General features: G+C 60.7%; 1 pseudogene; it reads left to right on the top strand.

Moving 5' to 3' along the window:
• The first annotated feature begins 3056 nt into the window (after positions 1 to 3056).
• LOC120675330 lies at positions 3057 to 5621 on the top strand (annotated as a pseudogene).
• The last annotated feature ends 379 nt before the right edge of the window (positions 5622 to 6000 follow it).

Here is a 6000-nt window from a genome sequence, read left to right as displayed (position 1 = left end):
ATTTCCCAGAGCTATTCTTCTTGTGTATCTGTCCGGTTTTCTTTTCCGACTCCGAGCGACAGTCCAAAGAGAATTTGGATGTGACTTAGGCTCCTCCTTTCAGAGCAAGAATCAGGTGGCTCATGAAAAGTCATGAAACAATGCTATTCCTGATGTCAAGACTCGAGATACGTTAGCAGAGCACTTCTATCTAGCGGGCGCCACGGTGATAAATTCAACATCGCAAGTGAGGAGGATGAGGAACGCCGAATCAGAGTCCCATGGGCCGTGAGCCCGTGACCCATGCCTGACTATGATGTCTGCGGCCCACAAAAAGGTGGGTCTTTTACAATTTTACCATTATAACGAATGACACTCATCAACTTATCATTCTTAAAATGACACCTACAACTATAACAGCCGAGAGAAATTTGAGTTATATTTTTACCAAATCTGCTGGCAGACCGACATGCTAGCACCCAGTCAGCACACCCAAGTGAAATGTCCTTTCTGTTCCTAGTCTATTTTTCTCTTTCCCTCTCCGACAGCCGGGTCTTACAGCTTCTCTCACTGCCAGGTGGACCCCACCCGTCAGCTTCATCTTCAACCTCCGGTCAGGCAACCCTCCCCGCGCAGGCGCCGCTGCAGCTATGGCGAGCAGCTGCCGCGCCGTGAGCGCCCCGCGCGCAGCTGCCCTCGTGGTCGCGCGCCGGCGCTGCTGCCACCAAGCTCGCCATCCCGACATCCCCATCCGCTTCATCCCCTTCGTCAGCGGGGCGCGCTGCGGGGGCGCGGTCGACCTCCCCGCCGCAGCCGCCTCGTCGCTCGTCGAGATCGGCGGCCGGCTCGGGTAGGCGGCCACAAGCTCCGGTCTAGCAGCTCGTGCAGGCGGGGTACGAGCTCGGCACGTGGAAATGATTCTCCAATCTCCATCACACGCGTCCTCCAATCTTCAACACCACACACATCAAGCACTCGTGAGGGTTGGGCTCCTCGCGCGCGTGCAAGCGAGGCACGGATTCGGGAGCAGCAGCAGGCGCGAGCGGGCGCAGGCCGGGGGTGCTGCAGCAGCGAGTGCGGGCCCAGGCGGCGCAGCGCTGGTCCTGCAGCAGCTGCGCAGGCGGGGGTGCTGCTGCACAGGCGTGGTCCAGGGGCCAGCGACGCAGGGAGCGGAGCGGAGAGGAGAGGGAGGGAGGAGCTGGACGACAGGGCCGGTGTTAGAGGTGGAAGACGAAGCTGACGGGTGGGGTCCACCTGACAGTGAGAGAAGGTGTAGAACCCGACTGTCGGAGAGGGAAAGAGAAGAGTAGACCAAGGACAGGAAGTACATTTCGTCTGGATCTGCTGACTGAGCTAGCGTGTCAGGCTGGCATGGCGTGCCACATTAGCAAATGTGGTAAAAATGTAACTTAAACTTCTCTCAGCTAATATAGTTGTAGGTGATATTTTAAAAATAATAATTTAATAAATGACATTCGTTATAATAGTAAAAATGTAAAAGACCTAAAAATGAAAAAAAAAAGTTGAGTGCGCAAGGCCAGCCTAGTCAAAAGGTTGACATTTTTGCCCAGTCCACGAGAAACTCCCAAGCCGCCCATACCTTTCTTTAAAAAAAATAACGAGGCATCCACCGAATTAGGAGTGGAAACTGCAGCACCATGCATGTAGATGCACTAGCACGCTTGGCCATAACCACCTTGCCAACAGAGGCTCGTCGTCAACTTGGCGTATTGGTAATTGCCCCATCCGTCAGTCCATCCATACTTGGTTCAAAGCACTACACAAACTCATAGAGCCATTTTTATTGCGCTAAATAGCAACTTGAACTGAAAAAAAATCAATGCCTATCTGGTGCAGTGCAGCCACGAGCAATGGAGAACTCCCAAGTTGCCCAAATTCAATAGCATACAGTTTGGCATACAGTAATACCAACTTGTACATTAGTCCATGTGCTAGCTACTAACATCAGGTTGTAGCAGGGTAAGCATATAGTTTGGAGCGGCTCATTTTAAGAGTAATTCCAACAAGGGAAAATTTGATTCATGCCACCACAACTCCGTGAAATTGGGTTTCATGTTCAAAATCATGCCACTCAATGGCATGGATTTCAACATGAAATCCAATTTCAAGAAGTTGTAGTGGCATGGATCCAACTGACCCTTCCAACAAACTCTCTACTCAAACCCCTACTTTTAAAATAGGGGCTGAGAGAAAAAAAAAACTCCAACAGGACTCATATTTGGGTCCCTACTATAGGGACGCACCTACTTCTATCTCTTCGGCTCCTTCTCCCGCGAGCGTGTAGGGAGGCCCCTACTCCTGTGTGCGCGGCCGCGCACCGTCTCCTCCCGGCGCTGAGCCCGAGTGGCTCCGCCGCCGCGGCCTCAAGCTCCCGAGACTCTCCGCCTTCGTGTTGTGCTCCTGCGTGAAGGAGACGGCGAGCAGAGCAGCGCTAAGGTGGCTTCTTTGAAGCCGCGGCGGCCGTACCTGCGCCACTGTCCCCGCTCCTCCACGCCGCCGCCGTCGTCCGGGTCGCAATGCCGCCCCTGCTTGCCCGCGCCACCGCCGCAGGCCGGCCTCGAAGCGCCTCCCCTGCTCGTCCGTGCTGCCGCCGGCAGCCCCTTGCACCATGGTGGGGGAGCTCGGGGCCCCTTGCGCCGAATCCGATGGTGTCGGCGGTACTGCTCCTCCGCGCTGTGCCCCCAGCTCGGTCGCCGGCGTCGCCCCTCCTCCGTGCCTCGACCACAGGTTGGGTCGGCGCCGCCGCCACTCCTCCTCTTCCTTCACAGCTGTTCTCTCCCCTGCGCACCTCCGTCTTGCCTGAGCGCACGCCCGCTCGCACCCGCGTCGGTGTGGCCCCACGGCCGCTGAAGTTGCACCCACGCGGCGAAGGTCCGAGCACGGCACCCTCACACCTTCGCGTCGCTGCCACGGACCAAGATGGCGGCGCCGCCCGAGCTCGCTGTTCCGCCGCACTGGCCGCCCGCCCGCGTCCCGGATCCTTCGCTCCGTCGCATGGGCTGGTCGGCGCCCGAGCTCACCTTCCTCTTTGCTGCCTGAGCCGGCCGGCCGCCGCCCGAGCTCGAGGATTAGATCTTGCAGCGACAGGGAAAGAGGAAGAAAGGAGTCGGGGGAGAGAGAGACCGAGTAGGTCCCACATGTCATGAAAAAAAATAGACACTGACGTGTGGGTCTCACTTGTCATAGTAAAAGAAGGGGCTGCAAGTAGGGATTGTTGCTGGAGTTGAACAAAAAATCATAGCCTCATAAAGTTAAAGCCAGCCCCTACTTAAGAAAGTAGAGGTCTGAACTAGGAGTTATTGCTGGAGATGCTCTAAGAAGGAGGAGATATGAGACCCAGCGGCATCCCTCTCCAAGACTCCAACAGATAGACGCTTTGTAAGCTTCTCAAACGACAAGGTCGTCCATGCCAGGGCGATGCTTCAAAACAGCATCAAGGATGTGGCATAGGATTCGTTATTCCTGAGTTGTTTTCTCTGTCCTTGTCTTTCTGCAGAACTGGCATCAGATTCACCCATGTCGCTGAAACATTTTGCCACAATGCGCGAGCTGAATTTCATTACTCATCAAAACCATAAAATTGCAACGAGTTTGCACCCAGGCTCTCGATGTTACCAAGCGTGTGGGAACGCTTGCACTGGGCCGTGGCCCCGTGTCGCGTCGTGCGCGCAACCCGCGGGTGCACGCTCTGCTCGCCGGCTCCTCGTTATAACGCCTCGTGCAGTCGTGCCACCGTGCGGCTCTGCCGGACCTGGGAGGAGGAAGCCCTGAGGCACGGCCGCACGGGCACTTCGCGTTGCGTAGCGTAGCGTGGTAGCGGGCCGCCAGGCGAGAGCGAACGAGAGCTGCTAGTGCCGGCGAGGATCGATGGTGGCCAAGAAGCCGAGGGTCGTCGTAGTGGGCGCGGGCGTGGCCGGGCTCGCGGCGGCGCGCCGGCTGTGCGGCGCGGGCGCGGACCGGTTCGAGGTGGCGGTCGTGGAGGCCGGCGCCCGCGCGGGCGGGCGGGTGCTCACGTCCGAGTTCGCGGGCCACCGCGTCGAGATGGGCGCCACGTGGGTGCAGGGCGTCGACGGGAGCCCCGTGCACGCGCTCGCGCGCGACGCCGGCGCGCTCGGCCTCGGGAAGGCCGGCGACGGCGGGGGTGCCGCCGGCGTGCTCCCGTACGAGCGCATGGACGGGTTCCCCGATCGCGTGCTCACGGTCGCCGAGGGCGGCGAGGTCGTCGACGCGGACCTGGTGGCCGGGCCCGTCGAGGAGCTGTACAGGGGCATGATGGAGGGCCGCGCGCGCCGGCGAGCCCGGCGGCGGTGGAGGCGTCGAGGAGTACCTGCGGCGCGGCCTCCGCGCGTACCAGGCCGCGCGCCCGGCGGCAGCAACAGCCGCGGGCGAAGCCGATAAGGAGCTGGAGCAGGTCGAGGAGGCGCTGCTCGCCATGCACATCAACCGGGAGCGGACGGACACCTCCGCCGACGACCTCGGCGACCTCGACCTCGCCGCCGAAGGAGAGTACAGGGACTTCCCCGGCGAGCACGTCACCATCCCCGGCGGGTACTCCCGCGTCGTTGACCACCTCGTCGCCGCGCTCCCGCCGGGCACCGTCCGCTTCGGCCTCCGCCTCCGCCGGCTCGACTGGGGCGAGGCTCCCGTGCGCCTGTACTTCGCGGACGGCGCGCCGGGGATCACCGCCGACCACGTGATCCTCACGGTCTCGCTGGGCGTCCTGAAGGCCAGCCTCGGCGGCAAGGACGCCTCCGCCGCGGGCGCCATCGCCTTCGACCCGCCGCTCCCGCAGTTCAAGCGGGAGGCCGTCGCGCGCCTCGGCTTCGGCGTCGTGAACAAGCTGTTCATGGAGGTGGAGCCTGCCGAGGCGCCGGAACCGGAGGGCGGCGGCGGCCAGACGCCGGAATTCCCGTTCCTGCACATGGCGTTCCGGGGACACGTGTCCCAGATCCCCTGGTGGATGCGCGGCACCGAGTCGATCTGCCCCGTCCACGCGGGCTCCCGCGTGGCGCTGGTGTGGTTCGCCGGGCGGGAGGCCGCGCACCTCGAGTCGCTCCCGGACGACGAGGTCGTGCGCGGGGTCAACGCCACGCTGGACTCGTTCCTCCCGGCCCCACCGCGGTGGCGGGTGAAGCGGGTCAAGAGGAGCGGGTGGGCCACGGACCCCCTGTTCCTGGGGTCCTACAGCTACGTGGCCGTCGGGTCCAGCGGCGAGGACCTCGACCGTATGGCCAAGCCGCTGCCTCGCGGGCCGGCTGCCGCCGACGGCCGTGCGGGGCCGCCGCCGCCGCCGCGTGTGCTGTTCGCCGGCGAGGCGACGCACCGGACGCACTACTCAACGACGCACGCCGCATACCTGACCGGCGTAAGGGAGGCCGAGCGGCTGCTGCAGCACTACCGTTAGCGCTGCAGCGATCAATCACTTGAGGACGTGCGTGTGCTCCCAACAGATTTTCCTCTGTTTTCTGCCGTTGTTTTGCTTGAACTCTCACGAGCTTGTCTTGTCCTTGTCGAATTTGAGAGTGTTCAGCAACGCGCTAGCGGAGCGGCTGCATTTCCCATCCATCGGCGTCGTTTTCGCGCGCCTGAGTGATAATATTGTTGGCGTCTTCTCACTTACAGTATACTCGACCTGGAATAGTCACCTAGATCGTCTTGCTTGCCTGCCTCGACACGTGTCGCAACCCGCGCTAAGCACGAGCGCGACATGGCCATGGCCAATCACAGCGTGTCTTCCTCCGTAGCGCTGTCTGTCAACGTGTTACATGTCACTTGATGACGTATGTATCAGCCTGCGGCTGGCCAGCGATATGGCTGGACGATCAAGAGATTTTCCTTCACATCGATGTCGAGCGGTGACGTTACTGACCACCAGGCTCACATCTTATTCGAACAACCTAATGGTGTCTTATCGGCAAATAATCCAACGTGCAAGTCTTTCAGAATCCACAAAGTATCACACTGCGTCAGCGGAGCAGAGAAACTTAACAGCCGTGATCT

This window comes from Panicum virgatum, chromosome 5N, assembly GCF_016808335.1.
Source record: "Panicum virgatum strain AP13 chromosome 5N, P.virgatum_v5, whole genome shotgun sequence".
Lineage (NCBI taxonomy): Eukaryota > Viridiplantae > Streptophyta > Magnoliopsida > Poales > Poaceae > Panicum > Panicum virgatum.
Note: the sequence above shows the minus strand (reverse complement) of the source record. Positions and strands in the feature narration are given on the sequence as shown.